Raw genomic sequence first — 12,200 nt, forward strand, 5'->3', positions numbered from 1 at the left:
TGAAGGGCCTGGAGCATCTCCCCTATGAAGAAAGGCTGGGTGAACTGGATCTGTTTAGCCTTGAGAAAAGAAGACTGAGAGGGGACCTGATCCATGTCTATAAATATCTGAGATGTGGGGGGGCGGAGTGGCAAGGCCAGACTCTTTCAGCAGTGTGTGGAGACAGGACAAGGGGAAACGGCCAGAAACTGCAGCATAGGAAGTTCCACACAAATGTGTGCAAGAACTTCTTTACGATGAGGGTGACGGAGCACTGGAACAGGCTGCCCAGGGAGGTTGTGGAGTCTCCTTCTCTGGAGATAGTCAAGACCTGCCTGGACACCTACCTGTGCGACCTGGTGTAGGGAACCTGCTTTGGCAGGGGGGTTGGACTCGATGATCTCTGGAGGTCCCTTCCAACTCCTACAATTCTGTCATTCTGTAAACAGTACGATTAGTAGAACTTAATTTCCTGAATTTCTAAAATGGGAATATTTTCTTGGTTTGCTTTCTGTGCTGCAGGAATAAACAGGGTTCTTGCTTTTTTCCTTCTTTAGTTGAACTTTGTAGGTATAGTGCCTGTTATTTGAAAGTGATTAACTGAATCAAATTGCTCATAGAAGACCATAGTTTAGAGGTGTGCCTTTGGAATTTTAAATGAGGTGGAGGGGAAATGTCTTCTAATTATCTATGTGAATAGTTATTAAAAAGCTGAGAAGCACTGCTATGCTATATATTCAGGGAAGTTCTAATCAGAAAAGTTGTATGCAAATTTAAGTCTTTAGAGCTCTCCTTACATAAATACTTAATTCACAATATCCTTATACAATTTTTTAGTAGAGAAAATGCATCTGTAAAGCACACATGAAAGGTAAAATATTAGCATTCAGTCTCTAATCCACTCTATCTCTTGAGTAAGGATCAGGTTTCCTTGATCACAGGAGGGAAAGTAGTCTTGATTTCCCAGTCTGAATATTCTGTGAGCTTTCACAGCTGTAGGTTCTGTATCTGGACTAGAGTTTTAGAACTAGCATTCATAGATAACTTTTGCTAAGCAAATATATTGGTCGTTACACTGATATAGTGATCCCTATTACTAAACAAACCAGACTATAACAGTTTCATTTTAGAAATGCTATTTTCTATCAATTAAAATCTCATCATGATATTTAGGTAATTCAGTGTAGGACACTCACCTGGTAACTAAATCAGAATTGAAGACTTTAATGCTGTCTTTGGCAATGTTGATCTCTGGATTTATAATCCACAAAATGAAAGAATTCAGGCAATGGATAGGAGCTCCTATTGTCCACAGTTGTAAATGTTTTTATGTAATAGGTACTTTTTATCGAAATAGGCACACTCAATAGCTCTGGAGATTGGTTAAATCATAAATAGCTAAATTCACGTTAACCATTTCAATTATAACCTTTTAAAAATCCTCAGTATGGATTCCACTATTATTTACCTGTCTATCATCCAGTGAGGCTAGAATGGCTGCCACTGAATGCTTGTTTCATAACCTTTTGAGATTTTGTAAAGTACATTTTGTATATTGACATTGGACAAAAGAGGAAAGTCACACTTGGAGCATACAAACAAGACAAACCACAAAAGCCAGAGTATTCAAATTTAAATATGTAATTGAAAAGATGCTCTTGCTTCAGAATTTGCAGAGTTTTGTCAGCACATATCTGAGCCATAGTGTGATTTAAATGCAGGTTTTTGTCTACAACAGGTTTCTGATTGAAATAAGATAAAAAGCTCTTTGAATTCATTGTTCATGTGCATTTGTAGCAAAAAGCTATCCCACACAAGTGTCAAGATAATTTTTTTCCTTCCATTTGATTCATAAGACATAGGGATTGTGGTTCATTTTACGTTTAAGACACAAATTCTCTCACTTGAAAATGACATTGTGAAGATCTTTCTTTGGAGCTACTTAATAGCATGTTTTTGACTTTCAGAATATAAAGTTTTCTCTAGAAAGAATAATGAAGACATGCATAGTAGAACTAATTCATACCATTATATAAATATGATATGCTTTTATGTAAGTATATAAATTTTCCTTGGAGAGGTCACTGTAGAAAGGTCAATTCTTGCCATATCAATTGAAGTTTATCCAGAAGGTGTGCTTGTATATCTTCTTGTTAAACGCCTTGATGTTGAATCATTAGAAATAGCAAAATGCAAATGGAAATCTCTGAGTTCAGCTGCTTCCTTGAGTTGCTACCTTTAAACTGCCTCACAAGCATGGTATGTTTAACTCTTCAACTCTTTCTGCAAAATTTTTCCTGTCTCCTTGCTTTCATGTTCTTTGAAATCAGTGCGTAAAGCGTTTACTTGAAGTTTTTTGATTTCTTACCTATTTTTATAGCCAATGCAAAACACTTTCTAACAGCCCTTTCCAAATAATGTGCTCCATAGCATCTCTGAATTCTGTTTAATAATTCTCCTTAAATTTACATAGTTAAAAAAGTGAACAGACTTCCCTCTACTGCCTTTAACTTCTCAGTTTTTTAATGTTCCTTTTCTCATTCTTACTTTGCAAGATATAAAGTCTTAGATTCAGACTTCTTCCTTAATCTTAGTGGGAAATCTCACATCCACAAGTGGTATTACTTACTAAATCTTTGCCAGTAACCTGGTGCTCTACATCTGCCCTCCGTCTCTTTTCTTCTGCCCTGAATCTCATTCTGTCTCTGATGTTAGTCCTGTATAACTGACTGCCAGATTAAACTCATCAAAGGTAAACCAAATTAACAGTACTCCCTGGAGTTGTTCTTGTTTTGTTTTACTTGTTCTGATTTCTTCACACACTGAGGTGGTGAAAAAGGGATGTTTTAGAGGTGGAGATTTTGTTTGTTTCAAACACTTTCTTGAATAGTTATGGACTATTCAAGAGCAGTGGAAAGTAATTCCAATGCCTCATCGAAATCAACAGATTATTTGACAGAAAGGCACTTTGCAATAAGAGGCAAAATCAAACTGTGTCCTCATCTAACTAAAGTCTTGCTATGCAAAACAACCTTTCCTTTAATACACGCTTCTGTGAAGTAGAAGTATTTTTCTCCTTCTGCCCTAAGAACTTGAATCTTGTGAAGGTTTGCAGTTAGGTATTGTTCAGTAAAGTTCATTAAACAGCTCTTCTAAGGTAAGAGACTTGTGGACAGCTGATCAAGGAAGCTCAAGAGTAGTAAGATGTGAGAGGAGGCTTAAACTACTATTTGTATAATGTTGTCTTATTTTTTTAATAAAGGCAACTGCTGTCAATGAAGTATGTAAAATGTTTAAAGCTTAATACTGTTCCCACCTAATTGCTTTTTGAAAATCAAGTGTGTATCAGTAAATAAGAAACTTCCTTAGCACGTACCATATCTGCAGATCTGCTCGTGCTGTATCTCTAGCAGACTTCCTTTATTACAGGATAGTAGTTTTAATGTGGTGTATTGAAAAATGCCTTCTGTCTCAAGGATGGTAAAGAATATGCAGGGGATAACTAAAGTAGGGTAGAAAATGGGTGGAAAATGCTCTTTTTTTTTGTCTGCTTTATTTTAGGAGGAAAAGAGGTAGTGCTACGTAGAGCATGGAATGTACTGTTAGCTTAAGAAGCACCCAATACATAATTTCCTGCAAGCTCCTTCACCTCTTTTCAGTGGTTTGTTCTGTGGCAGACTTAGTTTACTCTTTTTTTATTTGTTTTACATTACCAGTGCAATCTTAGAGTTAATAAGCTTAGCTTTCCTAGAATAATCAAAGATCCATCTGGAAGAAAAATCCTCCTGGATCTGCCCATTGTGGTTGATTAAATGCATTGCCAAGGAGAAAAGAGAGGAAATCCATCATATCCACCTCCCAGCCTGGATTTTTCCTTAGTGGGTTGGCTGATCAGATACAGAAAGATTTTTTTCCTGTTCAGTAACAGTAATTTAATCTTTAGCTCCTTAGAACTTATTGGTAAAAACATTATAAGGAGCACTGGTTTGCTACCAGATGTATTTGTTCGAGATTGCCTGATGGGGGAAACAAACAAATTTAAATTCAATTTGAAGCTATTGTTGTATCCATCAAGTATCTTCTTGCTAAAAACCTGACACCAGAACTAAAGGATAAAAAGGAAGGCAGGTAAGAATGCCAGGAGGCCTCCATGGATCAACAGGGAGCTCCTAGATTTAACTTAATGCAAAATGAAAGTCTATAGAAAGTGGAAGCAGGAACAGGTTACCTGGAAGGACTATAAAGAAGTTGTTCAAGCAGCCAGGGATCAGGTTAGAAAAGTTAAACCCAGATGGAATTAAGTCTAGCCAGGAACATAAAGAGGAAGAAGAAGAAATTCTACAAGAATATATCATTGATAAAAGGAAGGCCAAGGAAGATATGGGCCCTCTCTGGAAGGAAATTGGAGACCTGGTCATGAGGAATGTGGAGAAAGCTGAGGTGCTTCTTTGCCTCAGTATTCACCAGCAAGAGCTCTAGCCACACCACACAAGCTGCGGAAAGCAAAGATAAAAACCTGGAGAAGGTAGATCTACCTGCTGCAAGTGAAGATCAGGCTCAAGAACTGAACTGAAGGTGCACATGGAACCCAATGAGATCCATCTACAAGTTCTGAGGGAACTGGTGGATGAAGTTGCCAAGCTGATCTCCATTGTATTGGGAAGGTCATGGCAGTCTGGTGAAGTTCACACTGATTAGAAAAGAGGAAACATAACCCCTATTTTCAAGAAAGGGAAAAGTGTATTTCTCTGGATCTTCCCACCAGTTAGTTTCACTTCTGTGTCTGGCAAGATCATGGACCAGATCCTCCTGAAGGCCCTACTAAGGCTCATGGAAAATAGAGATGAGGTGATTAGTGGTAACCTACATGGCTTCAGCAAAAGCAAATCATGCCTGACAAACTTGGTGGCCTTTTATGATGGAGTTACAGTATCAGTGGATAAAGGAAGAGCAAATGTTGTCATCTACCTGGATTTGTGCATAGTGTTTGACACTGTCCCGCATAACATCATGGCTGCTAAATTGGAGAAAAATGGATCTGATGGATGGACTTCGCTCTGGATAAGGAATTGGCTGGATGGTTGCGCTCAGAATTATAGTCAACAGCTCAATGTCCAAGTGTAGTCTGGTGATTAGTGGCACTCCTCAGGGATCAGTGCTGGGGCCACTGTTATTTAGTATCTTCATAGGTGACATGGACAGTGGTATCAAGAACACCCTCAGCAAGTCTGCAGACTGCATGGCGCTGTTGACATGCTAGAGGGAAAGGATGTCATGAGGTGGGCCTATGCCAACCTCATGAAATTCAGCAAGGCCAAGTCCAAGGTCCTGCACCTGGGTTGGGGCACTCCCAAGCACAGATACAGGTTGGGCGGAGAATGACTTGAGAACTGCCCTGAGGAGGAAAACTTGGGGCGCGTCAGTTGTTGAAGACTCAACATGAGCCAGCCATGTGCACTTGCAGCCCAGAAGGCCAACGGAATCCTGGGCTTCATCACTAGAAGCGTGACCAGCAGTCAAGGGAGGCTATTCTACCCCTCTACTCTGCTCTTGTGAGACCCAACTTGGAGTACTGCTTCCAGTTCTGGGGCACCCAATATGAGAAGGACGTGGAGCTGCTGGAACAGGTCCAGAGGAGGGCCATGAAGATGATGAGAGGGCTGGAGCACCTCCCCTACAAGCACAAGCTGAGAGAGCTGGGGGACCTTATAGTGGCCTTCCAGTACCTGAAGAGGGCCTACAAGAAAGCTGGAGAGTGACTTTTTATAAGGGCAGGTAACAACAGGATGAGGGGAAACAGTTTTAAACTGAAAGAAGGTAGATTTAGACAAGATAGTAGGGAGAAATTCTCAACGGTGAGAGTAGTGAGATACTGGAACAGTTTGCCCAGTGAAACTGAGAATGTCTGCTCCCTGGACACATTCAAGGCCAGGTTGGATGGGGCTTTGAATAACCTGGCCTAGAGAGAGGTGCCTCTGCCTATAGCAGGAGAGTAGGAACTAGATGATCTTATTAGTCCCTTCCAACCCAAACTGTTCTATGATTCTATAACCACGTTTGTTGTTTGCACCAGGCTCTATCTGGAGCCTGCAGGCCTATTCTGTGAGGTAATACACTGCTCATTCCAGCAGGCTCCAACTGCAGGGCAGGGCCCAACAGCTGCCCTGGAGATAGCCTGAGAGGGGATGGCGGGGCAAGGAGAGGTGAGGGTAAAAGGATGAGGAATGGCCCTGCAGGCTAGGTAAGGCCTAGAAGCCAGAGGCCAGCCCAGGGCAGTGCTGTAAAGCTCTGTGTGCTGAGGTTGAGGGCGGTCAGCAGAAGGGTTACATCAGTATCCCTGAAAGAGGTATAACTGGAATAGCTCTTCTAATAAATTACTTTCTCTAAGATGCTTTCACACACTTCTTTGTTCCAGATGCATTCTTTCTTCTCCTTGGTATAAAGGACAAATAATATAGCACCAGTATTATGTTGTTCCTTGTGTAGCTGCAAATGCCCACAACATCCCGGTAGGAGAAGATGGGGGAATGGACAACAGCAGGTGGATTTGTGTAACATAGTGTCTTCTAAAGCTTTAATTAACATAAATAGACCAGATATTTGAAAATGAAAAACAATAAACTACTAGAATACAAACTATTGGTCTCTATGCTTTTTTTTTTCTTATAGCTTTAAGGAAACTTGATTGGGTTTGAAGCTGAGGAGGTGATATGAAAGCTGGACTTCCCAAGTCACCATAGTTCGTCCTCTCTGGCATTTGCAGGTCTTATCTATAATTCCTGTTTATTTGGGCTAAGCATCACAATATGTTCAGTACATGTCCAGCCATGTTTGAGCTTGAGACAATTCCTTTTAAAGTCCTTTCTCTCTTTTATTTTTTCCTTTTCCTTCTTTAATAAGGTTGCATTCTATATCATGGTGTTCCAGAAATATGTAGTAGTGCCTGTATCTGTCTTTGTACTGGTCTGTTAGCTTCCCTGTCTGCTTGTCTGCCAGGCTATCAAGCAAGTTTCCACTATGAAGATGCTGAAATTATACACTTCTGTCAGTAGAAGAACACTTTATTCCCATTACGCGTAGCCTTAAGTATACACATTACTCATACCAATACTGTCACTTATTGACAGTGTTGAACCGTCAGTGATCTAGTTAGCACAGTTAGGTACTGTAACTTCGGTTGCTAGACAGAATGACATTTTCCTCATGATGCTTATTATTACTTTCTGATTTTATATGCTGGGGGGAAGCCAAAACACAGGCTGGCTCGTGGAGGAGAGTGGTGTAGGAAACAGGAATGGTTAACTGCATGACACAGAATTCAGTGGACTCAGTTTGCAATTTTCTTTCTCTTCTTTTGAAGAGGCTTGCATCTATTGATGGTGAAAGTAATATTAGCTTCAAATTGCATCATTTGAAGGTTAGAAGGGAGTTCATTCTGAATTCAGAAGGTAATTCTGCAGGAGCTAGTGACAAATTTGAAGATTGGTATGAATACAATATGAATAGGATGATGATGTGATTAAGAGAGGTTAAAAACGGTTTGTGTTGATAATAAAGAACACAGTTCCCAGTGCACTGTTACTGTTTCAAGTAATAAAATGTAGGAGTGTTGCCTGTATTGAGATGTGTGGTGCTACCTAAGCATGAGCTTTCTCTACAGAATATAAAGCAGCAAAGGATCTTGCACCCCAACACCAACCTGACTGCCACAGACTTGCAGCATAGTACAGAAACCGTTCCTTTTTTGTTGACTGCTCCAGTCAAGCAAGAGATAAGACTGCAAACAGCAAATTGCCTCAAGTTTATGGAGACTTAGTAAGCAAGAGTCTGAAGCAAAAAGCAGCCTACTGTTAATTTCCCATAGGGAGGACCTGACAGCTGTCATCTTCTTTTCCTTGGATGTGCGAACCTTGCCAAACACATAGATGCATTTCCTGGTGGCTTTTTCTGTTCAGAAGCATCATGACTAGAAGACTTAAAATATTTTTAATTATTTATTTATTCTTCTTATATATAAAACAACCCATAACTTTGGAATCCTTGATTGTCCATAAAGACAAATTTACTGACTGACTTTAATGTAATTTCTAGATTTCAGGAATTCTAAGACATAAGACATTTTGTTTTTACCTGCTTGAAATTTTCTGGCCTGGCTCTTGTTAGACCACAGCAAGGCAAATGTATTTTCAGCCGATAGGACTCTGCACTGGTAAATTACAGTAGAGCTAGAGTTCTGAATGTACATTTCATGAATGATGGAAGGAATGCCTTCTAAAATTATTCTTAGGGTAAGAAACAGTATCAATTCAATCTACTTCAACTGAGTCTAGACAATTTGGTTTGTATTGAATACTTGCAACATTGAACTATATAGTGCTGGTAAAATAAAATTTCTTTTGTTTTCTGCCTTAAATGTTAAAAAATAAATAATATTAATAAAAAAATTAGGCTGGTCTCTAAAGGTACATTCACTTCCTAAAAACAAGGTGCAATTTATTACTTGTCTGGTTTCAGAGTCTTTAGAATATACTTGGATCATGATTTTTGCTATACCTTGTTTGCTAGACTCCTCGTTATCAGAGTGCAGTGTTCATTTTTAATCTGAAATGCAAGCCTTTAAGGGAAATACCAAATTCTGAAAGATAAATTGAGCTTTCAAGAATGTAAAGCATAAATGCTTCTGTATGCTACAGGAGAGTCCCTTTGGGTTTCTTATTGCTTTACTGGGACTTGCGACTTAGTGCATGAACTGAAGCTGAACACAATCATCACTCGCTATTTAAATTTTTAAAAAATACATTTAAGTTTTGGCTCCTGCTATATATTTTGGAATAACATCCCTGAAGTTACAGCAGTTCTTCTGTTGTTTCCCACTGTGCTCCTGCAGTTCTGTTGAGTGGTGAATATCCAAGACTTAATCTGATTGATAGGAAGGGACCTGAACACACAGTCCTCTCACATGTTAGACATATCCACAAGAAGTGCTCATCATGTCATTATAGTCAATCATAAAAGCTACATTCATGTGTCATTTTTCACTCTACTCAAATCAGATATGCAATGACCAAGATACTCTTAAAGATTTACGTAAGTGTTGTGAGAAATATACATAGTCTAACCAATGTATTTTCATATCAGAGTCTCCTCTTTACACATATGCTATTTCTCCACTGAAGATACATGCATAATTTAGGACTAAACATATCAAGTTGGATGCTGCATCTCTTCTTTAGCCTGTTCTTCATACTCCTTGTGCAACTGTAACTGTCTATCTTCCAGAAGCTGTTTTTTCAGCAGAAGAAGGGAAGGCTCTCATTACAGTCAGCATTGCTTTAGCTGTTTGAGGATGGGAATAGAAAGATTTTTATATCTTTATTTAGGAGTTAAATCTTCTTTTCTTGGCTACATGTAGCCATAAGGAATACAACCTTCCCTGCCTGCGATAAGACTGCTTACTCTTCTTAAAACTGTCTTTGTCTTCCACCATCAATACCACAAAGCAAAAGAGAGATAAAATAAAAAAAATATTTTCTGAAAATATATGGGAGCTTAGTGAGAAGCTCTAGATAGTGGGGGGAGGAGGGAGGGTGGAAAAGAGAGGGAAATTAGAGAGTTTATGAAGTTTATGAATTCTAAGCTCCATCCTAGCATGTTATTTGATGTTCTCTAATTCATTTTCCATGCATGTAATGTTCACTGTGTACCATCATCCTTCTTTAAAATGATAATAAATGTTGAAACACAATATGAAGCACAAGAGTAATTTTTTGGCAGGTTGTAATGTCATAACATTGTTGGACACTGCACATTTCTGTTCTTCCCATATTTGTAACACATTAGGGGATTTTTATAAAGCTACAGCAAACTTGATAGCAAAAAAATGCATTTTCTTCCAAAGCCTGCATTTTGTGGTAGAGCTGCCTTTCAGGTTGGGAAAGGATGTGCTAACAGCATAGTGTGGGAATGTTTCTTTGCATGCATTTCTATCAGCTGTCCCTTTAAATATGGCAAAGTTAAGAAATTGCAGCCATTAATTAGCCATCTGGTAGCTGATGATTCATCTCTGTCAATTAGATAGTGATTTGTTTTTCTTTTCCTTAAAACCTGAGTTTGCATGTAATCACAAGAGAATAAATATTCAGGGTTTCATCAAGTTCAAGACCACTATCATCCTTGACATACTCTCTCTTTTGAAAGAGTACTGACAGAAGACAGGTGTTTCTGGAGCAAAATTGCCTCTTTGTGTTATTGCCAAGACATTGTGGTTTCAGCCAGCCATGGATTTCAAAGTCCTGACCCCCTTGCTGTTAGCGCTATGGACCAGAAGTTCCCCTACCAATATGCACACCTATAAACATCCTGCATATATACAGTGTTGCTAATTCTTCCGCTCTTCTTCAATCTTGTTTAAAGACTATACAGGAAGCCGAAAAAGGGGTTGACTTAGGTAACATCCTCTGCCCTGTCTTGCCTGTTAGTCTTTGAGAAAATTAAATGTGTATAAGAGAGGGCAGCGAAAAGAATCATTGCTTAATCTCTACAAGACTTCATTTTACAGGGAAGTGACCTCTTGTTATTTTAGTACCACTTCACACACACACACACAAATAATTGATTTGATTATAAATGTTCTGGTTCTGCATTTACATAGGAATCTGATATTTGTATACTGAAAGGTGGTAACTACTGAAGTTATAATTAGAATGTTTGGAAAGAGGGGGGAAATGGTATAGTAATTAAGGTTGAGCTGTCCTTTAAATTCATCTCCATAACATTTAAATGCATTCATTATCTCAATACATAATTGGGAGGCATGCCATTAATGCAACAGTTCTGAATGTTTATCAAATTACTTCCAGTCATCAGTGTATCTTGATGACACCTCGAAATCCGGTGTATGGACATCAATAAAATACTAATTATGAAATACTAATTGTAATCACTCCATAAGGTCTAAAATGAAGCATCACTGTTTAAATTAAATTAAGTTAATTTTATTGATTTAATTATTGAAGGATGAGCTGTTCCAAGCTGTAAAATTCTGAAGTGACATTCCAAATTATTTCCATATTTATAATTAATGCCAATTCTTCTAAAAGAAAAGACCACAAACAAATAGATGCTGGAGATATTAGGTCATGCAAATTAACTCTTGCTCACCAAGTGTTGAAAAATTATTTGGTTTAAAATGTTGTTCGTTTTTTTAAAAGAAATTGAAATATCTACAATATCCAGGTGTTTTTTTTTTTCCAAACGAGCCTACTGTGTTTGTCATGTAGTCAGATAACCTACAATTGAAATAAGAAGTGTGCATTAACAGCTAGGCCAAGTGTGTCTGGTAACTTGCAGAACCTGATTTTGTTTTTTTCTTTTTCTTCTTTCTGTGCAACTCATTGTCCAATATCTGGGTTCATAACTAAACCAAAGGCAATGTACTCAATTAATCTTCTCATTCATAAATTCTAGAGCATTAATAATGTAACAAACAGTCTGAGTTGGAGGAAATTAGGAAATGTTGCTTAGATATTTAGAAATTAAAAGATATTTCAGTAATCCTAGCATTATTTTCTACTGCTTTAGGAATTATCTAACCCACATTTAGGTTTCGGTTGTAATAATTAAGCAATTATTTATAAACATGATTTTATAGCCTTTATTAGGAATTGTTAGCATTTAACCAACTTTTTTTTTGTACAATAATTGTGCAAGTAAATAGAATTCAATATTCAGATATTGTTTTTGTTTGACACAGCAGAGAATAATTGAGCAGTTTTGTGGGGATAGGATGGATATACAAGGTACTCTTCTGTGGGGCTGTGACAAGGTTTTGGTGCTTCTCAAGAGACAGTAAAGGCTATTAACTGCAGACTACTTAAAAGGCATAAAGCTGGGCTCATGTACAGGTTTGTCCAACCAGCAGCCCATGGGCTGCATGCAGTCCAGCACAGCTTGCAATGCAGTCTCACCATCATGGTGCTGCTGCAGCTTCCTGCAGAGTGGCCTGGCCCCAGGGCACAGCCATCACTCAGCACCAACCGCTGTTAACTCTATCTGGGCTGAGATCAGGGCACGGAGTGCAGTGCTGTGCTAATTCAAGTTATAGTAAATCAATTTATGGATTTTGGTACATTGGCTAAACACAGTCCTGTGAATGGTAAAAATCATGCAGCTGTGCTTTCTGTTTTGGTGAAGAATCTTGAGAAGAAATTACAAGATTGCAA

General features: G+C 38.5%; 1 long non-coding RNA gene across 1 annotated transcript in view; it reads left to right on the forward strand.

Annotated features, from left to right (window-relative positions):
• The window catches only part of LOC109370025, a 15,011-nt gene extending 5,287 nt beyond the window's left edge, over window positions 1–9,724 (forward strand). The window contains exon 3 of the long non-coding RNA XR_002119779.1: window positions 7,640–9,724. This is a non-coding gene — a long non-coding RNA (uncharacterized LOC109370025). The remainder of the gene's footprint in view (window positions 1–7,639) is intronic.
• The last annotated feature ends 2,476 nt before the right edge of the window (window positions 9,725–12,200 follow it).

The sequence above is a fragment of the Meleagris gallopavo genome, chromosome 1 (genome assembly GCF_000146605.3).
Source record: "Meleagris gallopavo isolate NT-WF06-2002-E0010 breed Aviagen turkey brand Nicholas breeding stock chromosome 1, Turkey_5.1, whole genome shotgun sequence".
Classification (NCBI taxonomy): Eukaryota; Metazoa; Chordata; class Aves; order Galliformes; family Phasianidae; genus Meleagris; species Meleagris gallopavo.